Raw genomic sequence first — 25,877 nt, forward strand, 5'->3', positions numbered from 1 at the left:
TCAGCCAATCTATGGTCGGGTGGAACGTGGTAGTCCCATCTTCGGTTCGTTCATTGCATTTATTAATGAAAAATTCATTCCCTTGATTTTCATGTGTAAATGTACTGATATATATATGGATTTTGATTGTTGATATGTTTATTGTATTTATCTTCCTATTATGTTTTTTATATGTACATTTACCCCAAAGGTTGTTATAGAAATATCAAAACATTTAGTGCAGAACAAATTTACCAGCAGAACTAGATTTTGAATCGAAGGAGTCGATTCAGTACTTGCTCCTCATTGTGTCAATCCTGGACAATCTTTGCGTGCATTCCTTCAATTGCATCTACAACATTTGAAACCTCCAAAATTTCAGGCAGAAATACAGGCCAAATCGAAAACCTTCATATATCAAACCTAAGAGAGCATAGATCGAATTTTCTTTTGATCTTTCCTCCTCTTAGATAGAATTCTGATGATCCAGCCATCTAGTTGTAGCAAAGTATGTAACGTTCAGCCTTTTGTAGATCTTTAACGGTTCCCTAATCACAACGGTTGTTTGTGTGTTACATTATTGCATTACAATGTTACAACAAGAAAATACAAGTAACACCAGTATGCATGAAGATTGTAATGATTCGATAAAGAAGTTGAGTATTATTTGCATGGGATAATGCACAAAGTGCAGGTTTGGCAAAGGTAACAGAAATGTTAGCTTTGGTGTTTCTGACGAGTTGGCTGGTGCTAGAATGCAGACTGATAGGGAACAAAGTCTTTGAGAGTAACCGCAACAAATTTACCGAAGTCACTATTACAGAAACGAAGCAGAGGCGTAGAGAGATAGACAAAGAATCGACAAATTGTCAGAACGGTTTATTTGCTAGGCAGAGGGATGAATTAACCAACACATATGAGATCATTTAATGCATAGGAAATAGAGACTGTGTATCGGTTATAATGCAGCAATAAAAAATTATAGAAATAGAGAATCGACTAAGCAGATGGGATAGTTATTAGATAGGCAAAGTAGCGAGATTAACAAAGGCCACAAAAGATAGTGTCTCAATCCAGACCGAGCAGGTTAGGAACACACCAACTCTGATACCATGTTAAACTCGTATGGAATGTAAGCAGCCAATGTGGAAGATAAGCATTAGATTGCATATATTATTGACATGATATACATTTATAGTACATTTCTGTGACCCTTGGATTCATATTCCAAGTGGTCTCTTGGACTCCGGTGGTTGTTCACATTCTACACCAACCCATAGAGGATTAGATGTCCAACAATAACATAGACATGGCACTGCAAAATTTAGCAACAAATAAACTCTGAATTCTCATTTTACTGAACAAAATATGAATTATTAATTATCTTTGGAGCCTTTACCAACATCTCTTCTCCTTAAACTCTCATAGGAAACTTAGGGCTATGAATCCTCTCTTAATGCTCATATCCTAATTTGTAGATACAATTTCTCTGGATGAGAAGTCTAATTGAATGTTGTGAAAGCAGATCTTTTGTATACTAAAAATACTTAGGATTATGAATGCCATGCCATTAGGACTATCTTTTGTTTCAATATATATTAAAGACCTCTTCTACACTGGTCAAGTTGGAAATCATATAGACGACTCTCTGGACTTGGCAAGGTCTCCACCATGAACAACAGTGAGAAGCTAATAGTTGATACTGTACTTGAACCCGGTGGGACATCAATCCACAAACTGAATGGTCCTCTTTGTATTTATGGTAGCCACTACCGCGTTTTCATCCTTGGGCACAACGTCCCCTTGGTACATGAGAGAGTAGGCCATGTACTTGTCATGGCATGGATAACATTTCGCCATCATGGGCGATGGCTCATAGATGACAAAAATTGAAGAGAACAAAACATAGAGAAGAGGACTTTCTCTTCTCAGTATTACAAATCACTTAAATAAGATTACATTGGACACATCAGTAATAAATGACTCAAGTGAAACTCGACTTAAACTAGACTAAGTGAAATTGAACTAGGACACTTGGAGGGGTGGTTTTGACACTTAACAAGTGGTTGGAATTAGATTCTCCAACACTCCCCCTTAATCACAACCACATAAAAAATTCAATTAAGATACCTTTTAAAAATTGACTTCAACTTTTCTTCTTCTCTTTTTCCAGATCCTATAGCCTCTAAATTGTTTCAAATTTTTCTCTTTGTTGTATCCTTCAAACCTCAGTTTCTTCAGTTTCTGGTGCAGGTCTTCCATTCTTCCAGGTTGTCTAAGAATATCTTGGACTCCTTCAAAAACTGACTTGTATGTGGGCTATTGCCACATATATCTTATGTAGTGTGCTTTTCATCATCAATCTGTTGCAACATAATATTACAATAAAATAATATTTCTTCAGGACTCCAATACCTGAAAATTTCATTAATTTGTTCACCATCCAATTTGTATTCAAGGTTCATTTTTGCAGCTTCTATGCAGACTTCATTTGGACATGGTGTTGCAAGCCATGATTCAAGGAAATTTAACTCTTCTCATAGTCATTCCGTGTACCTGCACACCGGAAATCAATATTAGAATTAAAAATATTTCGAGAACCACATTGGTTCTGTTCCTTTTGCTCTGTAATGAGAGCTTCCTTCTGTTGCACTTCCAGCTTTTCTTTTGCCTTTGTCTCTATTTTCTCTTTGTGGGCTATATTTGTCTTTGTCTCTGTCTCTCTGAATTATTTACTAACCTGTGCCGCTGCAAATAGGTTGTCTTCCACTGACTCAAGTGGGATTTTCTCACTGAATAGCATCATGTCTATATGATGTTTTTGCTGCATCACCTGCAACCATTCATCATTAGCCACAATTATTTATCAAATTTTAGATCAACAATATTATTTGTTGGATTCACCATAGTATCGATTGCTCCAATGGCAGTTTCATTGTCCTCCGCAAGCTCTGTTTTTGGATTCACCAAACTTTCATCAGCAAGCTATGTTGCTGGATTTATCATATTTTTATCAGCAAGCTCTGTTGCTGGAATCACCCAGTTTTCATCCACTTGTGGATGTGCACAGTGGGGTTGATGAGTATCTACGTGCTCCTTCTCTCTTTCTTCTGTGACTTCTTCACAGACATCATCCACTTGTGGCACAACACAGTGGGATTCAACAAAGTTTTCATCTCGTTGTAGATCTAATGCTATACATCTACCTTCATCTTCAACTTCAATGCTCCCCCTTTTTCCTTTGTCTCTATTTTCTCTTTGTGGGCTATCTTTGTCTCTGTCTCTGTCTCTCCGAATTATTTACTAACCTGTGTTGCTGCAAATAGGTTGTCTTCCACTGACTCAAGTGGGATTTTCTCACTAAATAGCATCATGTCTATATGATGTTTTTGCTGCATCACCTGCAACCATTCATCATTAGCCACAATTATTTATCAAATTTTAGATCAACAATATTATTTGTTGGATTCACCATAGTATCGATTGCTCCAATGGCAGTTTCATTGTCCTCAACAAGCTCTGTTTTTGGATTCACCAAACTTTCATCAGCAAGCTATGTTGCTGGATTTATCATACTTTTATCAGCAAGCTCTGTTGCTGGAATCACCTAGTTTTCATCCACTTGTGGATGTGCACAGTGGGGTTGATGAGTATCTACGTGCTCCTTCTCTCTTTCTTCTGTGACTTCTTCACAGACATCATCCACTTGTGGCACAACATAGTGGGATTCAACAAAGTTTTCATCTCGTTGTAGATCTAATGCTATACATCTACCTTCATCTTCAACTTCAATGCTCCCCCTTACACCAAAATTTCTCTCAAGGGTATGTGAGGCCTCTTTGGCTATCTTAGAATCTGAAATTAAGGGAAGCCTCTTGTATTTTCCCATTTGTTTACGGCCTTCACACATAAATTGAATTGCAACTCTCTTTACTCTATTATCACTTCCACTTTTTCTTAAAAAATCCTTCTTTAAGCAATAACATTTTAATTTCACCAAAAAAATTTCACTTTCACTTAAATGCCTCACCTTTTCAAAAAAAAAACCTTCTTCAAAATTTGAATGCCCTTTTTAAAAGATTACATCTCTCAAATCTAATAAGAATCTCATCTCATAAGAAAATTAATGCAATGAAATATTACATGGGCACTTTTCAAATTAGGTCAGTCCTTTTTGAAAATAAGACTATGCACTTTTCATTCAAAAATCACAGGTGTATTTTATATAAGAAAACATGAAATGTTTCACTCAAACCTTTAACCCTTCCATGTTGTGCACATTTACTTTTGATGGTTCATGCACCCAATGGGATTCACCGTACTTCATCTTCAACAGACACTTTCTTGATTTTTCAAATAGAATGGTGGCTGTAGAATTTTACGAAGGAACTTTGACATTGCGGAATTTTAATTTTGGTACCTTAACACTCTGTGCATTGAAGAGAATGTGCGTTAGGGCGAGAATCGTATAAGGAATTGAAACTAATGTGTTCTCTTGCAGTGTCGTTGAGCGTTAGTAATGTTAATGCTTTCTCTGAACCTCTTAGCTACATTAATAAACACAGGTGGATCAAATTATCTGATGTGTTACTGTGGATGCAGTTCGACCTTTTTTTTTTAAGAACTGGCTCTTCTCTTCTTGTTTCTTCGCATGCTTCTTCAAATTTATGCTACTCTCTCAAAGATTCTTACGCTCTCTCTTTGCTTCTTCACAGTATGCCTCTTCAAACTTCTGTCGCTCTATCAAAGAGTCTTAGGCTCTCTCTCTTCACTCACATTGCTGCTCTCTCAGGGAGTCTTGCGCAAACTAGCCTATCTTCTCTTCTGTTGCTCTCAAGGAGTCTCACGCAGGCTAAGCTCTGATACCATGGCAAAAATTGAAGAGAACAAAACATGGAGTAGAGGACTTTCTGTTCTTAGTATTACAAATCACTTAAATAAGATTACAATGGAAACATCAATAATAAAGGACTCGATTGAAACTCGACTTAAACTGGACTAATTGAAACTGAACTAGGACACTTGGAAGGGCGGTTTTGACACCTAACAGGTGGTTGGAATTAGATTCTCCAACAAAAGGAACTATTGGTAATCTCGGACACTAATAGTTGCTCATGGTATGCCTTCTTAGCAGAAATCACCAGAGCATATGAGGAAAGCATGAAATGAATACGAGGATATAACACCAAGTGGAACTCAGTCACTTAAATGTTCAAACCACCATCAAAATGAATGGAGGCAGTCAAGGAAGATATGACCTGCAATATTAGAAGGTATCCATAAAACTCAAATAACAGAAGCCATTAGACAGAACTTCAAACGAAACTAAACCCCAACTTACCTGAGATACAAGTCTACTAAGGTTAATGTATGTAGGATGCTCAATGTCCAGGGAATGACTACAAATGTTGTAAATGGCCTCATTATCCAAAAACACAACCACATTAGTATGCTCTAGTAGCAAGTGTGTTGAGGACACGTTGTTGTTGGCTCGACTATAAATGTGGAAACCTGTGGAGATGGATACATAGTGAAACCCATCTTGGTTTTTTTGCCATAATCAACTAAAAGCCTCTCTAACATAAAGGACCCCACACCAGATCTGGCACCACCTCCCACAACATGGAAGACCAGGAAACCTTTCAGGCATGTATAATTGTTTGCCAACTTCCAGATTCGATCCAAGCACATATCCCCAATTTTATTACCATTTGTTAACAAAAAAACAAGATGTCTTAATCCATTGTCGATTAAAGTGAACCAAATGAAATGATAATGATGAACAAGGAGGGAATCGGCTTATTGGTATAATGGGCACAAGCAAAGTTGTTGGCCGTATCTTCTTTGTCATTGATTAGTTGTTGTGGGTGAAAAATATATTGATATAAGCTTTATAACGGACTAATATCTATTTCAATTTGATGACATCATGTTGATTAGCTATTGTGGGTGAAAAAGATATTGATATAAGCTTTGTAACAAACTAGTATCTATTTCAATTTGATGACATCATGTTTTTATCCTCTAACACCAAAATAATAGACAAAAAATGGCATAGTAGAGGATTTCTTCTCAAAGAAATGCCTTACCACTTAAATATTTTCATGTTAGAATCCATTTTCCCTCTCACTATATATGTGTTATGTTAGGCTCAATATTCTCTTTTGAATACCTGTATGTGTTGTGTTAGATTTTATATTTTTTATTAATTATTTATTTGTGTTACTCTATTTATTTATTTAGTGTAGTTTTTTTTTTCATAGGTGGGAAAACTTATCATAACTTAGTTGTCAAACTAGCGGTGATGACAACCATCTCTTGTTGCTAACCGTGAATGCAGGCCAGGGGGGCAATCTTTCACTCCTCCCAGATGCCTCTGGGCCTCAGGCCATTAACCTATTTCCTTACGTCTGAGGAAGAATTTAGTGTAGTTTTTTATATTGAAAACAATTATAAATATGGTAATTGTGAAAATCTAAAAATGTGTTTTAATAAGGAAAGAATTCACTACTCATTTATTTTGGAATAGAGTTTTTAGAATTTAATTTAATTATTATTAATAATTAGGTAAATGGTAGGGATTAACCTCCATATAATATTTTAAAATATTCTTAGTAGTGATCACAAATCAAGAGTTTAGATTCGTCTCAAAAGTAGTTATTCCCTTTTCCCCCTTTTAATTAATTTGAATATTAAAAAAAAAATCATATAAACATGTGTCTTGTTAGATGAGATATGATTTATTGGGCATGTGGTATTAGAAAACCATGGTATTGTAAGAGCCTATTTATAGGTTAATGATATCCATGGTAAAGTATATGCCCCGGAAAATTTAACTCATATAATAATAATAATAATAATAATACCAGTCGATATCAAGAGGGCAGGAACAGGAGGGCAATTTTGGAGCTAGGGTTACAGTTTAGCAGAGTTTGTTCTCCATGGAAGGCCATAAAGGAGGGAGCTCCACTCCCTCCTACAAGCAGGTAGTGGCCAGCAGAGGAAAAAAACCAATAGAAGAGGATAGAGATCCTTCAGCTGAAAAGAAAAGAAACAGAGAAAAGGAGCAGGAGGGCTCGAAATCTAAGGAGAATAAAAAAAGTAAAGAAAGCAAGGAATCGGACAAGGAACAGGGCACAAAAGACAAAACTCAAAGGGGACCATGCAAACCCAATACTACTATCACTCCTAGAGTTGTTTTGAATGATCCTGCTCTATAGGTGCATAGGGACCACATGTAGACTTATGCAATCATTTGTAAGTTCATAGGTTTATGGCCCACTGAAAAAGCATTACAAACATGGATTAAATACCACTAGAAACCAAAAGGAAGCATATAACTACATCTTGGGTCAAAGGAATTCTTTACTGTAGTCTTTGCAAACATTGAAGATAAGGACAGAGTGTTTGAAGGAGGGCCCTACTTTTATGTAGCAGCAGGCCTGTATATGAGACCTTGGATCATGAATTTTGTCCCAGAACGTGAAACTTTCACCTTGGCCCCGGTCTGGGTAAGACTCTACTCTCTACCTTTAGATTACTAGCAAATGGAATCCCTATCTGCCATAGAAAATAAGTTAGGACATTTTGTCAAAGCTTCTGAGGCCACCAGAAGAGGAAAATACACATCCTTTGCAAGAATATGTGTGGAGATGGATCTTTCTGGAGCTTTGCCGGATGAGGTAATATTGGAAGTGTTTGATGAAGAATGGGTACAAACAGTGGATTATGAGCACATCCCATTCAGATGTCGTAAATATCATGAACATGGGCATCTATTCAGAGATTGCCCTCTCAGTAAAACTGAAAATAATAGTAAAACCAATACCATGAAAGACACTGAAAGCTTTCACAAAGTGGTCCAAAAAGGAAAAGGGAGCAAGAGGGGATTGAAGACACATCAAAATGAAAGGCAACAAGCCATTTAAAACATGTTTCAAGCACTAGAAGAGGAAGAGGGGATAACGAAAGCAGATCAGGCCAAGGGAGACACTCCAGTGAATGGGGAGAACGAAGAAGAGGATGAGAAAACACAAACCATTAAAAAACATAAATAAGAAATGATGAGTGACACAGAATTGGAGATGGATTTGGAAACGACCCAGAGTGAGATGGAAATGGAAGATCACAAACTACAGGAGATTCTTGAGAAAGAGAATCTAGATCTAGAAGGATTCCTGAAACAAGGAACTAGGGAGGGAGTGGATTTGTTACCTCCAGAGGAGTTCAATAGAGTTAAACAACTGTTCTTATGGAAAATTCAGACCACAGGGCTGGAAAAGCAAGGGAATCATGAAAGGAACAGCAGCGAAGGTGTGAAAGCTATGAAAACCACACCGGACTTAGCACCCAGATACCCAGGAAAGAAAAGAGGCAGGAAAAAGAAGAACGAGCTTTTGATGGAATGTGGAAAGCTAATGATAGACTCAGGTAAGATGAAAGATCTATCCAGTTACTCTTTTACAAATCTTTAATAATGAAGTTCACTTCTTGGAATATTAGAGGCCTAGGAAATAAAAGAAAACAAAGGTTACTAAGTAATAGAATGAAACAAGCAGCACCGAATGTAATCTTCATCCAGGAGACTAAATGTTCCATTCAGAAAATAAAAGAGATTCACAGTAAATGGCTCAATAAATTTGAGTTTCTAGAAGTCAAAGCAGAGAATACAGCAGGTGGCATTCTCACACTTTGGAACCCCCAAAAAATTGACATTATAGATGCAGAGGCAGCCAGGGATTATCTATCAGTGGTCATACAGCCAGTGGGAGATAAGGAAGTCTACCTAGTAACGAATGTGTATGGTCCCCAAAGATTGGATGGAAAACTCAAGCTTTTAGACTCCCTGCAGGATCTCAAGGAAAGACATGCAAGTATCCCTTGGATCTTGGGGGGTGATTTCAATATGATCAAATCTTTGTCGGAGAAAAAAGGGGGCACCAGAACTCTAAATAAAGATTCTTGTGCTTTCCAATCTTTCATAGACAATATGAAGTTAGTGGATATTGGTATGAGTAATGGTACCTTTACTTGGAACAATAAAAGAGGAGGAGAGTCTCAGGTGGCTTCCAAATTAGATAGATTCATTATCTCAGAGGATATTATGCTTAAGGGCAAGGACATAGTTGCAAGAGTTCTCCCCTTTGGAGGCTCTGATCACTGGCACGTGCAACTAGAAATGCAGGGCATTGGTACCCCCAGGATTAGACCTTTCAGATTTGAAAACATCTGGCTTTCCCACCTAGATTTTTCCAACAACATAGCCATCTGGTGGGCTGAAGAATTAAACATTCAAGGCACAAGCATGTTCCTACTCCAAAAAAGACTAAAACATATCAAAATCAGGCTCAAGGAGTGGAACAAGGAGTTTGGTAATATTTTTGAAGGAAAAAAATCTGTTGAGGGAAAAATGCAGGAACTCAACCAAACCCTTATCAAGGAGATTTTTGATAAGGATAGAAATGAGCAGCAACCAAGTATCAATAAGAATGGGAGAACTTCTGTAAACAAGAGGAGATTTTCTGGAGGCAAAAATCCAGAGTACAATGGCTAAAAGAAGGAGAATGCAATACAAGATTTTTCCATAGATCCATTATGGCGAACAGAGCTCAGAACAATATTTCTTCTATCAAGGATGAAGGAGGTAATCTTCTTCATTCTCATGAAGAAATAGCAGCGGTGCTGGTTCAACACTTTTGTGGTATTGCTCAAGAATCATGTTCAAATAGGGAACAATCTATTAGGGTTATATGAAGACATATTCCAAAGCTGGTTTCCAATGAGGACAATTTCAACCTTAATATACCAGTATCGGAAGAGGATATCAGTGAGGTCTTAAAAGAAATGAAAAATGGGAAGGCACCAGGTCCAAATGGTTTCAATGTTGATTTCTTCAAAGCTTGCTGGAATATTGTAAAACAAGATGTTCTAAATGTAGTGGAAGACTCTAGGAGGGACAAAACCATTCTAAAAGTGCTTAATACCACCTTTATTCCCCTGATCCCTAAACAGGATTTAGCTCTAACTCTTGATAGGTTCAGACCCATTGCCCTATGCAATGTGGCCTACAAGGTAATATCCAAGGTTGTGGCCAACAAACTCAAACCTCTTCTCCCCACCCTGGTGTCGGGGGAACAATCTGGATATGTGGAAGGTAGGCAAATCCTCGACAATATAATTCAAGCTCATGAGGTGGTGCACTCACTAACAAGCAAGAGGAAAGCTGGAATGATCATGCAGTTGGATATAGCCAAAGCTTATGATAAGCTGAATTGGAACTATATCAGAAAAGTTCTCATGGCTTTTGGGTTTGATCACAATTGGATCAGATGGGTAATGGCCCTAGTAACTTCTCCTAGTTTTTCAATTCTTGTTAATGGTTCTCCTTCAGAGACTTTTATTCCTTCAAGAGGCCTCAGGCAGGGAGATCCACTCTCTCCCTTTCTCTTCATTCTCATGATGGAAGGGTTGGGTAGATCTATCAGGCATGCTAAAGAAGTTGGTAAAGTCAAAGGTCTCCAACTTACTGAAGATGGTCAAGCTTTAACACATCAACAATTTGTGGATGATACCATGCTGCAGGGCATCCCCACGGTCAAAGAAGCTCTAGCTTATAAGCAAATCCTGAGAGACTTCGCCATGGCTTCAGGTATGGAAGTTAATCTCTCCAAATCTAAGATTTTTTTCTTCAATACTCACATTTCTATTTAGAGAAATATTTCAAGAATTTTGGGCTTTCAAAGGGAGATCCTCCCTTCAAAATATTTGGGAGTCCCTCTAATGGCCAAGCCTTTTCACAAGAGCATCTGGGAGCCAGTGATTAGAAAACTGCAAGATAAGATTAGGAAATGGACTTTCAGATCTTTAAATTTGGCTGGAAGGTTGGTGCTAACCAAGGCTGTCCTTCAATCAATTCCAGTCTTCATGCTATCAGCTCTCCCAGCCCCCAAAGGTGTTCTGCAGCAATTTAGAAACATGCAAAGAGACTTTCTTTGGGGCAAGGGGGAAGAAAGAAAGAAATGGGCCTTGGTAGCATGGGAAAAAAATCTGTAAACCCAAAAACTATGGAGGACTCGGTTTGGATGATCCTGAGATTCTAAGTAAGGCTTTAGGAGCTAAATTATGGTGGAGATGGGTTAAAGATCCTGAGGCACAATGGGCAAAGATATGGAAAGAAAAATATGCACACATGTGGCAAAACAAAGATCTAATAATAATGTCAAAATATAACAAGGGCTCTCCGATCTGGAACAATCCTTGGGACAACAGGGGCTTAGTCCAAGGAAACATCTTCTAGGAAATCAGAGAAGGAAACTTTGCCCTATTCTTGGAGGACAGATGGCAACAAGAACTCATTTTGTTAAAGGAATACTAGAGGGATCTCAAGGATGACACAGATACTAAAGGGTTATCTAAAGTAAAAGACTTTCGGGTCCAAACCAATAGTAGTGGAAAATGGAGATCCTGGAGAAACTTTGAGTTCAGGGATGAAATCCCCCTGAAGGCTAAAGCAAAGACTCTAAAAAATATGTTAGAGCAAAGGAATATTTTGAAATTAGGGGAGCAAGATCAGCTAAGATGGTGCAATAAAAGTAAGGGTACCTTTAATCTCAAAGAAGCAAAACTCATTCTCCTAGACCTCAACTCACAAGCTCCAAATAAGACTTAGCAAGACCTATGGAGACATCAAGGGTGGATGAAAATTATACTCTTCATGTGGCTGGTTCAGCATAAGAAAATCCTGACCTGGGATAATATCAGGAAGAGGGGTGTCCTGGGGCCTTCTAGATGTCAGCTATGTGAAGCCCGAGAGGAAAATATGGAACACCTTCTCAACAATTGCATCTTCACCTCCAGTTTATGGGATTCCTTTTCCACCATTTTCCAAAAAACTGACAGGGACAAAGGGAGCATCATCAATACCCTAAATAGATGGAGAATAACCTTTTTAGACAATGAGATTCTTAGCTCAGCATGGGCCATCATGCCAAGTTTCATTGTTTGGAATGTTTGGAAAGAAAGGAACAACAAAATCTTCAAGAATGAAAAGAGATCATCCTAAAGCCTTTTTGAGCAGACCTTAAAACAAATCAAGGAAATGGTGAGCACTATTGTGTGAAATCTCCCCAAGAACCCTCCTTTTGTTTCGGATTTGGAAACTCTTAGTGATCTGGGTCTGCAGGGACTTATTCCTCAAGGATGGGATAGGAAAGTTATCTCCCTGATTTCTGAGAAAGATTTCTGGCATCCTCCCCCCAAGGGCTTTTTGAAATTCAACATTGATGGGGCTTCAAAGGGCAACCCGGGCTCTGCGGGTTACGGAGGGGTGTTAAGGGATGAGCATGGTGGAGTACTTTTCATCTTCTACTATCATTTAGGAAGTGCCATGAATAACATGGTGGAATTGATGGCTATGGAGCAGTGCTTAGATTTCCTGAAACAGGGTAACCGGAAAAATGTGATTGTTGAAGTTGATTCGGAGTTAATCATTAATTCAGTCAAAAGGATCAACTGGGGCACAAGACCGGAAAAATTCTCTAGGAACTGGCGTCTGATCCAGGGCTTTCAATGGATTTAGCAGCACCTCCAGAGCCTTCGGACTGTTAGCTTTAAACATGTAAGAAGATCGAAAAATAAATTGGCTGATCTTCGGGCCAATCAAGGGGTGATCAGCACAGAGAATAGGGTTTCTTTTGGCTGGTGAGAAATGCCTCAGAATAGGTTAAAAGCTAAATGTTATGACTAGGCAGATGAAGACAGGATTGTGTTTCGGAGTAGGACCATGGAGACGGAAACCAGTTGATTCAGGTGTTCTATGTTTCTTATTTTTTCTACTTTCAGGTCTTCAGGGGGTTGCAGTTCTTTTTCGACCATCTCAAAACGAGTCAGCATTATTTTTGAGATTCCAGTGGATACTCAGTCGGGCAGCCCTGGTTCGTCTAAGAAAGATCGATTGGCGGGTGTTTCGTCCTTCCAAGCTTCTAGCAGAGAAAATGAAATGATAGGTAGGATCCTGGGTACTCTCGATAACCGCAAAACCAAGGGTTTTCCGTCTGGGATTGGTTTACCGGACCGGGAGAGGTTTTCAGGTGATTACGGCCCTCACAAGCAGGAAATGGTTTTGACGAATTTGGAGCGATTCCATACAGAGGGCTGTTACACAGTAATTTGTCACTGTCTCCCTGTCAGTCTTCCTGCTGTGTCATGAGACCAAATTAATTATGCTCATGCTCTCTAATGTTGCCAAATGACCCACTTTGCCAAAGTTTTGCTATCATCGCAACTGTTGTAAAAATAAGCGCGCTGATGAGCGCTCCAAAACAGACCTAATGCGCTGCCAGCGCAGAAGTGCACGTGATTCCCACGCTGGTCGAATTTCATAAGACAGCGCGTCTGTTATCTATATCTTATCGCGCTGATATGATTTTCTTTGTTATTCAGCAGCAATGTCAGCGCTCCAGTGCAGTTATGAACCCGCGCTGATCCAGTCTGGGCAAGTTTGTTCTAACAACCAGCCTTCCAGATGACTCCAGACCTGGTTGTTGGCCTTGTAAATGTCGCCCTCCCTTCTCTGGCATGTTTGTTTCATCATTTGAGCCACCTTCCTTGGAGATAAGGTCATCCTCCCACCATTCATGGAGACTCCTTCTCCTACTTAAGCCTCCACCATTGCCATGAGCTGCTAGTTTGGAATTCATAGTGCTTGGAGTGTTGCTGCTAGTGTGTGAGCTTGATAGGTAGCTGGTGTGAAAAGTGTGGGATTGTTAGGGAGTTTAAGGAAGGTTGTGAAGTGTTTCTTTCTTGTGTAGACTTGTGTAAGAGAGAGCTTTTGTCTTGGGAGATCTACCTCCAAGGGTGAATGCTTAAGAGACTTGCTGGCTGGACCCTCTTGAGAAGGATTTGACATTAGAACTATGGTTGTATTCTTCTTTGTTTATTAATAATAGACGACTATCATTATGGTTCCACTCTTAATGTCCTTATGATGATGTTTGAGTTATATCCTTTCTGACTGATATATAGTTACATCTACTGGATTTTATGCTTGTGTTTGTATCATTCTTTGCATGTGCAGGTGTCCGTACACGAGGATCGTGAGGAACATGACTAGCTGAGGCAAAGGGACGGGAGCATCAACTCTTCTACAAGTACTAGCGTTGGAATCCAGGTAGACCTTCATCATTGGTCTTTTATGTGTAATTAGGAACCTGCGTGTTAGAGTTGTTTGATTGTTGCTAGACCTCGTTTGGACTAGTAGGGATCGCCTCTGTCCGTAGAGGGGATTTACCTCCACAACAATTTGGCGACTCCACTGGGGAGTTTTTTACCTTGTTGTTTGATTTGTAAACTTTAGATGGAGCCTGAAGCACGGCCAGATAGCCTTCAAAACGCTATTTCTCTGCATTAGCGAAGTAGATCAAAGCCACTTCAGTCCATCTCCGGTTTGGTTTACGAACTGAATAGCTTGGAGCTAGCTTTTGTCTTTTTGTGTTCATTTTTTCCTTGAGTTTGATTTTTGCTCTCTTTTCAAAGTTTGGGGATTAGTTCTCTGTTTTTGGATTTCCTGGTTCGGTCTAGGAAGTGCCTTGATTGTTTAAAGACTGATTGTCTTGGTTTGGGAGTTTTTGGCTTGATTGTGCCCGTTTTTTTAGCTTCAACACGGTTTATAATAAAATAGTCGCGCTGCCATCGCATAGCTGTTTCTTTGACTTCTTGATCATCGCGTTTATACACTGAACAGTCGCGACGGTTCTGGAAATCGGACCAGCGCGGTTAGGCCATGTACTTGCGCGCTGACAGCGCTTTGTTGCTACGCGTGGTTTCTAATCAGCGCATTGTTGCTGTGTATCACCCGCGCTGATACCTGTAGAATTGAATTTCTTCAATTCTGCCTCCTGAGCCTGTTGGTCTTGCTATCCCCTGCTATTTTCACTTGGTTTATGACTTGATTTTCATTGTCTGAAGATTGAAGCATTTTATTGTGAAGTCTTGTTGAGTGAATCTTGCTTTTTGCGTCTTGTGACTTAGTTTTGTCATCCCAATTTCTTTGGATCAGCTTTGCTTGGTTACTCGCTTACAAAGGTTCGTTTGCTGCTTGCTTGTGGTTTTGTGAAACCCTCCTCTTTGCTTGCTTTTGCTTGTTTGTTTAGGTGATTGTTATTGAACCAGTCTTCACATTGTTTCGATTACTTCTCACTACTCAGACACAGATCATAGTTGTTTGGGGTCAACCGGTTCTTTTCACATTCGTTTGTTATTATTTCTCAAAAGTTTGTTTAATGCACTTTGCCATCAACAAAAAAAAATCTCTTTTGCTTTGTATTGGTTAATGAGAACTAGAAGCTTTTCGTTTTGATTAATGATTAGTGATCTTAAAGAAAAGATTGTGAATTTTCGTTAGCTGAATTAGAGAAGCTGTTTGTTGTTTTGTGATCATTTAGTTTGTATGAAAGCCTTCTAACTCTCTTGTAATTAGCATTCATCAAATGGAATGACATATTTTGGCATATAGTTTGCATTTAGGGGAATTGTGAGAGATTACATACGGTAAGACCTGGAAATCGAAACCTAATCAAATATCAACCATAAAATGAACTGAATGAACTTAAAAATGCATTGGAACATAACGCTCACTGTTTAGAGGTCTAGGCTAGAGACGTGCTCTGGCGTCGTTAAACCTAGTCACTGTTGTTTCACATTACGGTTGGGTGATTCCTCCTTTTGTGACTCGATAGTGGTCTAGCACGGACTTGAGCTCCCGCGTACCATCGCGTATATAGGGGAGACCCCACTAGGTTATCATCCTTTATCCACAAGAAGCCGTGTCTGCCGCCTTACAAGCCGTAACGCACCGAACACAGCATTCGGGAAGATTGACTGCCGTACGGGAAGTCCTTGGTTTTCATATGACTGCCAAGGTGTATATGCAGTTTTACAGATTTGTTTGGTAAACCCTTTGCCTAGTCTCTCCAGAGTAGTCACTTTTGATCCTTTTCGGACTCAAAAGAAAAGGCTCACTTGAGCGGTTTGCCACTTCGGGCTCACAAAACATTCGAAGGCGACCAGAGTCACCTTTTTGTCCTTTTCTCGACTCTTAAAACATGAAAAGGTCAAGTTGTGTCCTTGCGTCTTAAAATTTATTTGGCCGCGATTAACATTACCTGGTTAGATCTTGTGTGCGTTAGTTTGAGTAGGGTCCTTTATCGTTAGATTCCCTTAGGTTTTGTTTGAAGTTTGTCATCCTAGCTGAACCGTCGACTCCCGTTCCAAGTGATCAAGGGTCTCCGTCTTCCGTTGCTCCTGAGGTACCGGTTGTGAGTGATACTCTTCCTGTTATCCCGAGTATCCAACCGATCAACTCTCGTGCCCCAGACGACGAGGATTACGAAATTCATTGGAACCCCATCTGGGAGCCTGAAGAGGACGATATTCCTTTTACCCCCCCTGGTGTTTCGTCTCCAATGTCTACCTCTCACATGGATGAGACATCTCCTAGAGTGAGTGAGACACCCGTTTTGTCGAATATCGACACTCCTATCCTGGCTACTTCTCCGGTACCCTCACGCTATAAGTCGTTGAGGGATAATATAAGTGCCAGGATCCCTGCTTCGAGTACCATGTGGGACCTCCATATCACTCCCACTACGGGATGTTTTGTTTCACAGGTCCACAGTACACCTGTCACTTCAGTTCCAACGAATCCAACTGTTTGTATAGCACATTCAACTCCGGTTGTTAGTGCCGTTACAACGTCTTCAGCTCTGAATACTGGTGCTGGTCCCCCTCACAGTCAAGTGAGTAGCGGCCAGCTAGCACACACACCCAAAGTTATTCACCCTGCACAAAGTGCACCACCCTCTTCTGGTCCCGTCCCAGGAGAGGGGCCGTATGATGAGTATGGGCAAGCTATTCAGGATCCGAACGCGTAAGGTCCATTCTATTATTACGATTCTACTGGTTAGTACCTCTATCTTTCCAGACCCTTGCCTACTCAACCTGTTGTTGAGGTCTCGGTACCATTATATGTTGCTTGGAACGCCACCACTTTCCATGGGGGCCAAGCAAGGCCTGCACAGCTTCAGGGACCGCCTAACCAAGGCTAGCCGTCTTATATGCAAACCCCCCAAGGGCAGCAATATTACGGCCAGTCTTACCCAGGACAACCTGGGGGCCCACAAGGACAACGCTATCAGGGACAACCTTCGGCCGCTGGTGTTCCATCTTTTACTTATCTGACTCAACCTTCTGGTTATCCAGGGCAACCTGGTACCCAGCAAGGTTACCCGTCTAGACAACCAGGACAACCTTACATCCAACAAGGTCAACCTGGTGTCCAGCAAGGTTATCCCTCTGGACAAGCAGGACAAACTTATATTCAACAAGGTCAACCGACAGTCCAACAGGGGTACCCTTCTGGGCAAGGGGGGCAGCCTTACGTACAGCAGGGCCAACCCACTGCCCAGCCTAGTCATCCTTCTGGGCAAGGGGTCAGCCTTCCGTACAGCAGGGCCAACCCACTGCCCAGCCTAGTCATCCTTCTGAACAAGCTAGTCAACCTCAAGGTCAACCAGCCATCCAGCCCACTCAACCATTTGTTCCGCAAGGACAACCCTCGGTTGCTCAAGGACAACCTGGTACCCAGCAAGCTCATCCTTCTGGGCAAACGGGTCCGTCCCAAACCCAACCAGGACAACCTTCCGGCCAGATGGTCCAAGCTCAACCTGTTCAAGGACATCTTTCTGGGCCCCAGACTCAAATTGGTTATCAGATGCAAGGTGGGTTACAATCCCAACCTTCTTACCAAGCGCAGCCTTCTTACCAGGCTCAGTATGGAGCTCAGCAACCGTATGGTTACCAGCAACCCCAGGGGCAAACTTAGTTCACCCCTTATCAAAATTATCAACAAATGCAGGTCACCCCTTATCAGAATTATCAGCAACAATATGTTGCACCTGCAAGTCAAGTTGCTAATCCATGGGGTGCTGGGGGGCAGACCCAGGGTCAGCTGTCTACTTATGGACAGAATCCTTATGGACAAAATCCTTATGGACAGAACCCCTATGGGAAAAATCCCTATGGGCAGAACCCTTATGGGCCAGGCCCGTCCGGACAAAGTCCATGGGGGCAACCACCACTTGGTTAGAACCCTGGTACTACCTCTCTTCCACGGCCACAAATGTCCTTTAATCCTCAGTTACCTTTCTTAGCGACATTGGAACTGCCAAATGTGTCCAAGTTGACAAATGATCCCATTCTTCATAATCCATATTGGCCACCAGTTCCAACTAAGATACCCGGTGATTGCCCGAAATTCGATGGCAAAGCTGGCGAGGACCCTCAATCCCACGTCATGACCTATCACCTTTGGTGTTCATCCAACTCGTGGCTTGATGATTCCATCCGGCTCTGCCTCTTCCAAAGGACTCTCACCGGCTCGGCCGCTAAGTGGTATATTGAGTTGAATCGCGGAACATTTCAAGATTTCAACTCGCTGGCTATGGCATTCCTAACCCATTTTCAGATACCCATTCAGTATGAGACAGGGACACATCTCCTTACATCTCTCAAATAGGACACGGCCACGCATATATCTGATCATATACATGAATGGAGACGGTGTCATCGCTTGATCAAGTTCTGGATTCCTGATCAGCTCCTAACCGATTGGTTCACAACCTCCTTTGTCCCTGCGATCGCACGAGACATTGCCATGGGAGCTTGTGTGACTGAAGAGCAAGCTATCGCGCGTGCTTAGTACCTCGACTTAGTTTATTCTCAGTCAGGTACTTTATATGATTATTTTCGAGACGCCCCGAGACCCGGAACATCCAAAGCTCCGCCAAAACCATCTGTTGACGGTGTTATTGGCTCTATAAACGCATCTTCAAAGAAATCAACCGCGAACCCTGGGAAGCAAAAACCGATTGCTTCTAGTGAAAACACTTCTCAAGGTCAATCTAATTCTGGAAACACTTCCGAGGTTAACTTCGTCCAGTCCACCACGGCGGATAAATCCTCAAAAGGGAAAAAGAAAGGGAAAGCCAAGAATAAATCCGAATAGCCCAGACAGGACTCCCCTAAACCTCCACCCGAGGAAGGAGCAAAACATAAACCTAAGTATCCTTGTCTTATCTGCGACGAGGATCACTATACTAAAGACTGCCCCAGGCGGTCCGAAGTTAGTCGATTGTTGAAAGGTGCTCCTGGGACTCCTGTTGTGCTTAAGGAACCTTTCCCTTCACAGCAAACTCAAATGGTGGCAGATCCATCGCAACCCTCTTCTTCATTCGGCTCTCAAGTATTTATGGCTGGGACGATTCCCGTCCACATCACTACTCGAGCAAAAGAATATACGTCTCATGTCGGGAAAGAGCCTGAGGTCCCCTCCAGCGCTCCTCCGTCCAGTTCCAGTCCACTCCACATCGAGAGACCTAGCGCTGAGACGACTATCTGACCCCCTCCAAAAGGTGTACTCCGGAAGTCTTCTTACAACCCTAATGCTCGTGCTGCCCAGCACTACAGCATCGTTGAGGACTTAGCTCAGGCTCCGTCTGCAATGTCCGCCTTAGAAGTCCTCCAGAGCTGCCCCTCCCAGAGGAAGTCCTTGCTATCAGCCATCGGTGGCATAGACCCGGCTGACTCGGATCTGATTTCTTTTGACCTCGAGGGCCATACGCCGAGACTGCCTCACCAAATCGCTTTTCTTATACAGGTCATTATCAATACTAAAACGATTCATCGTACAGTCATCGATGAAGGTGCCTCAACTTGCATCATGTCTGTTGCCTGTTGGAAAGCTATTGGTTCTCCGACGCTGAGTCAGTCTCCTACGACATTGGAAGCCTTTGACGGAAGAGAGTCCCGTCCTTATGGTATCCTCCAATGCTTGCCCATCTCTTTGGAAGGGAAGATGGTAGAAGTGGAGGTCGAAGTTGTCGATGCTAATCTTACCTACAACCTCCTCCTCGGACGTAGCTGGACATACGCCATGCAAGTCGTGGCCTCCTCTCTTTTCTGTGTCATTCGTTTCCCTCATCAAGGGAAGATTGTCACCGTGGACCAGCTCTCCTTCTTCGCCTCCCCTTCCGAAGGCAACGTGCCTTTTGTGGAGCATACCTCCAAATCATTCGAGAGTGTGGGAGTCGGACTCTTTAAAGATCCCGCCCTGATGGGTGTCTTTTCCCTCCCACCTCCTAATCTCGCTCCTATTAATATGATTTATGTACGCTCTGATCCGTGGGTCCTTCCTCCCGCCGATCAGATAGAATCTTGGGGCGATATGATGACGTTGAGTCTCGCCGAGCTCAACTACGTCGAAATCGTTGCTGCATCGGCTCCCCCTCTCGAACCTGCTCCTCTGAGCGGTGTTCCCGACTCGTATGTTCATTCCCCTTGGCTTGGAGATGATGCTACTTTGGATCCATTAAAGGAAATATTTCCTTCCGATGAAGCCATTATAGAGACTATGTCTCTTGAGGAACCCCCTTGGTCTGATTATCACCACCGTTCCTCGTTCCTCCCTGCCCATCAGGAAACGATTGCCTGTCTCGAACGGTTTTCTTCTTGTATCCCATTTCAACCCCTTCAAACACCTATTCAAATTTATCAAGTGTCTTCTGAAGGCAATATGGAAAACAGTACGCAGACCCAACCCATCAACATCTCTGTGAAACCAGGGATTGTCGAGCACATTCACATTGGAGTCACTTGCACTCCAGAAGAAGTTCAACTCTACACCGATCTTTTTCGCGAATTTCATGATGTCTTCGCTTGGTCCTACAAAGAGATGCCCGGCATTGACCCTAGCATAGTGGTGCATGAGATACCTACGTATCCGGGTGCTAAGCCCGTTCGTCAATGCCTACGCCCCATGCACCCCCGAAAGGCTGCAGCCATTAAAGCAGAAGTTGAAAAGCTTCTCAAGGCTGGTTTCATTTACCCCATTCCACTTACGGATTGGGTTTCTAATATAGTCCCTGTAAACAAAAAGCAGGGTACTATTCGAGTCTGTGTTGATTATCATGACATCAACCGTGCTTATCCTAAGGATAACTTCCCCACACCCTTCATCGATCAGCTCATTGATGAGTGTGTAGGAAGCGAAATCTACTCGTTTATGGACGGTTTTTCTGGGTATAACAGAATCAATATCGCGCCTACTGATCAGCATAAAATGGCCTTTATCTGTCCTTGGGGCACTTTTGCCTACAAGAAGCTCCCTTTCGGTTTGAAGAATGCCAGTGCCACCTTCCAACATGCAATGTCCTATGCTTTTCATGACATCCGTCACATTGTACAGCCGTATCTGGATGATCTTCCAGCTCATTCAGTCAAACGCCAGGACCATCCTTACCATCTTTGTGAAGTTTTTCTCCGCTGTCGACACTACCGTATCAGGATTAATCCTCATAAATGTGTCTTCTGCATTGAATTAGGCTGACTACTTGGGTTTATCGTCTCCTGAGAGGGCATCCGTCTGGATCCCCTCAAAGTCGAGGCTATTCTGAATCTTCCTCCCCCTGCTTCTTTGCAGCAGTTGCAGAGCTTGCAAGGCAAAGCAAATTTCCTAAGAAGATTCGTTCCGAACTATGCTAAGGTGGCTAAAGGTTTTACACGGTTATTGAAACGAGACACACCCTTTCATTGGGATGCTATCGCCCAGGAGTATTTCAAGCGTCTCAAGGGTCTCCTTGTTTCTGCTCCACTATTGCGACCTCCGAATTACCACCGTCATTATACCCTGTATCTGGCCGCTGCCGATACCACTATCAGCATGGTTCTCGTGCAAGACGATGATGATGGCAATGAGCACGTCATATATTACCTTAGCCACAACCTCTTGGATACGGAAACTCGATACGCTTACGTCGAGAAGTTGGCATTGGCCGCCATTTGTGCCTTCCAACGCTTCTGGCATTATATCTTATTGCGCACCACGACCATGATTTCTGACTGCAACCCGATGATGTAAATTTTGTCACGTCAGTTACTGGGGGGCAAATACTCAAAGTGGATCGTCATCCTCCAAGAGTTTGACTTGGAATTTACTACTGCCAAGTCTAAGAAGTCCCTGGTCTTTGATGAGTTACTTTGTTCTTTGCCATCTCCTTCTGCACCTCCTCACTCAAAGGATCATATCCCGGACGAAACTCTTTTTCTGATCAGCACCCTCAATCCCTGGTACGGGGATATTATTTTCTATTTGCAGACGTCCTCTTTCCGCCCCGCTGTATCCAAGGATGCTCGGCGGCGGATCCGTCATCAGTCTCAACCCTATCGTATCATTGGGGACACCCTGTACTATCTCGGTGTTGACTCTGTCCTCTGCCGATGTCTAACCCTTGAGGAAGCTGAGAGAGTCCTGAATGACTGCCACTCTGGCGCCTGTGGTGGTCACATGTCCAGATATGCCACAGCTCAAAAAATCCTTCGCGCTAGTTATTTCTGGCCCTCCATTTTTAAGGATTGCATTCTTGTCGTCCGTTCATGTCATGCGTGCCAGATATACCAACGGAAGATGCGTGCGCCACCAGCTCCGCTGCACCCTATAGTCACCGTGGGCCCTTTTGCAAAATGGGGCATTGATTATACGACCTGTAAGCCTCGCTCGGCCGGGGGGCATGGGTTTATTATCGTTGTCGTCGATTACTTTACAAAATGGGCCGAGGCGATGCCCACATTAACTGAAGACGGTCACACAGCGGCGTAGTTTTTGTTCAACCATGTTATTACGCGGTTCGGAGTTCCGCAGGCCATCGTCACGGATCACAGAAAGCATTTATGTAATCACATGATGACCGAACTGACAACCCAACTAGGCTTACGGCATGATAGTTCGACCCCGTACTATCCTCAGTCCAACGGACAAGTTGAAGCCATTAACAAGATTTTGGTTACGATGCTTCAACGTACTGTTGACATGCATAAGTCTAATTAGCATCTGATGTTGTTTCCGGCCTTGTGGGCCTACCGAACCTCTGTGAAGGATGCCACCAGTTTCACTCCTTTTCAACTAGTTTACGGACTGGAGGCTACCCTTCCTATAGAATGTGAAATTCCTTCGTTAAAAATAGTGGTCGAGTTGCTTCCCAACACTACTTCGGTAGAGGAATGGCTTCTTTACCTAGAACGGTTGGAAGAGACCCGTCGCCTAGCCTCAATAGCTATCGAAGCTCAAAAGAAGAGAGTTAAAACTCACTTCGACCATACCATCCATCCTCGTTCCTTTGTTGAGGGAGATCTAGTCCTGCTATACGACCAAGCAAATGACAAGCTGGGGGCAGGCAAACTCGAGCCCATGTGGCTAGGCCCTTATATTGTAAAGAAAGTTTTGCACAAAGGGGCATATGATCTAGTTGAATACGAAGGTAATCCTCTCGATAAGCCCCGCAATGGGCTGTACTTGAAAAAGTACTATGCATGATTCCATGCACTTCAATTTATACATGCGTGTGTGTTAGCAAGTGTGTGTGTGTGTGTGTTTTTTCATGTTTTTGGCTTGGTGTGAAAGCGTGATTGCTCCTTATTGTGTTTTTTGCTTCTTGTGCAGATGTCGGGTGCACCATATATTGGTTTCGTTGATGGTGCCTACCGCAGCACTCGCAATTTGTCCTCTGCGGCGTGGGTGATCTACGATCCTCACGGTGAGTTGATAGATCTTCAGGGTGTGTGTTTAGGTTGTACTACAAACAATGTCGCTGAATATAGTTTTTTTATTGAATTATTAGCCGAGGCGATTAATCTCAATATTCGTACATTGGTTGTTAACCTAGACTCTCAACTTGTCGTCCATCAGCTCAATGGGTGATATTCCATCAGAGACCGTCACATTTTAAGGTTGTACTTACGTGTTAAATTGTTAGAAGGAATTTTGACTTTATCACATATCAGCATATTCCACGACGATTAAACACATTATCTGATGCATTGGCTAATCATGTATTAGATAGACATTTGCGTAATTTATAATCAAAACATCATACAAGCAAGCACATAAAAGCACAATAATAAACCATAGGAATATGTATATATATCGTGTGGCGCACCAAGGCGCTCAAAAATAAGTGTGCATGTCTAGATAAGGCCTGTGTTCTCCATACATCTGAGACACATGTCTCTAAAAAAAAAACCATCAGTAGGAAATAAAGACCTAAATATCTACTGAGGTGGGTTATGCTCTCTATAATCTGCAGCCGCTTGTGCCACCCGCCTCAAAAGGCGGTGCATCCTAGGTTCTACCCCCACTGTATGGATCTGAGATGCTATGGGGACCTCCTCTATCCCCTGGTAATCTGGAATCCCTGACAGTAAGCCCTCGAGGTTTCGTATCACAGTCTCCATCGTATCGACTCCTGGAGGAGCCAGGGCCAGAGCTCCAATGCCCTGTGCATCCCTCCGCGCCTCTGGGACCAAGCCAAGGGGTCTCGTCGGTCCTACATCTGCATACCATAGCACTCATCGTTAAGACATGTACATAAAAAATAAAAAACATTACAAAAAATAAAAAATCAAAAGAGATCAAGTGGCTTACCACCATCGTCCCACTGCTCTCCAGCAGGCAGCGGCATGTCTGGGTCTCCACGGAAGTCTATGCTGGCATATGGCCAGTCCTCCACAAAAATAGTCTGCCTATCCAACCACTCTCGGAAGTACACTCCCCATGCCACTGGTCGACCGCCACCTCCTCGTGGCATGACATGTCCCCATCGTGTGGCCCTCGTCTCTCGAGGGCCTCTAGGTGGATCCATGACCATGTCCTACAGCTGTAATGCCGGTACCTGCTCCAGCATGAGCGGGACTAAAATCGACCCATAGCCAAACTGCTTCGACTCACCACGTCGGCAGTGGGTCAGTTGTCTCTTCATACTGGTTGTTACTGCCGCTGCCCAGTTAAATATGGTAGGATTTAAACATTCGAGAGCTAATCGAAGATGGGCCTTCGAGGCCTCGTGATTGGCCAGGGAGCCCGTTGCCCGAGTCACCATGAAGAGTATAGTTCGAAGGACGATGTCCTCCACCGTAGGAATAGTTACTTTCCCGCTCCGCGACTTGCATGCCTATGGGCACACCTGGGCCATCAACATGTCCAGAGTATCACCGCCGGGTCACTGCCCCTCTAGAATGGGCATCTCACCTCGACGTGATAACCCGGTCAAAAAATAGATATCTGTATAGTCAAACTCAATGTCTCGGCCTCGGATCACAAACTTCCCATCAGTGGGATTCCAGGCTCTGATCAATAATTCAAGAAGGTCAGGCTATGCTCGCAGGCGCAGAGTTAGGAAGAATTTGAGCAACCCGCACGCCCGCATTGCATTTCGGCACCTAGCATCGGCAAATGCCACTATGTCCTCGTTATCATGAGCTCGCTCCTGCCAAACGAATGCCATTTTACTCTGCATGATCAAAAAAATTCATTAGGGCCCTGTCCATAAAATTTCATACGTTCATTTTGTTAAAAAACTTGTTGTGCGGCATCAGCGCGACTGTTTTCAAAACAGTCACGCTGATCATGGCGCCCTTTGATATTTTTTTCTGGGTCAGCGTGGAAGTACATCACTCTTCCGCGCTGATCCGGGGGTGGTCGGTGTAAATCTTTTTCAATCAGCGCGGACCCGATAAGGAAATCCGTGCTGACCAAGAGCGGATTGAGTTTCAAAAAATCAGCCCAAACCATCACTTCCCACCGTTAAAATGCAGCTAAAATACTTCAAAATGGAGCGTAAAGGAGGGTGAATCTACCTGGAACAGACTGCAGGATGGTTGATGCGCGTACGGAGTGGAATTCGGCTCGTCAACCTCACAGCTCCAAGACGTCCTCCAAAGCTCCAAATGGTAACAATGGTAAAAAGCTTTATTTACCCCCCTACTTATGGTAAAATTTCATAATTAAATATTAT

The 25,877-nt window shown here is 42.6% G+C and overlaps 1 pseudogene; it reads right to left on the reverse strand.

Moving 5' to 3' along the window:
- Window positions 1-1,567: 1,567 nt before the first annotated feature.
- LOC149163666 (tubulin alpha-4 chain-like) lies at window positions 1,568-25,367 on the reverse strand (annotated as a pseudogene).
- Between the last annotated feature and the right edge of the window lie 510 nt (window positions 25,368-25,877).

The sequence above is a fragment of the Pinus tabuliformis genome, chromosome 5_1 (assembly GCF_031772625.1).
Source record: "Pinus tabuliformis cultivar Carrire ecotype Pingquan chromosome 5_1, CPIR1, whole genome shotgun sequence".
Classification (NCBI taxonomy): Eukaryota; Viridiplantae; Streptophyta; class Pinopsida; order Pinales; family Pinaceae; genus Pinus; species Pinus tabuliformis.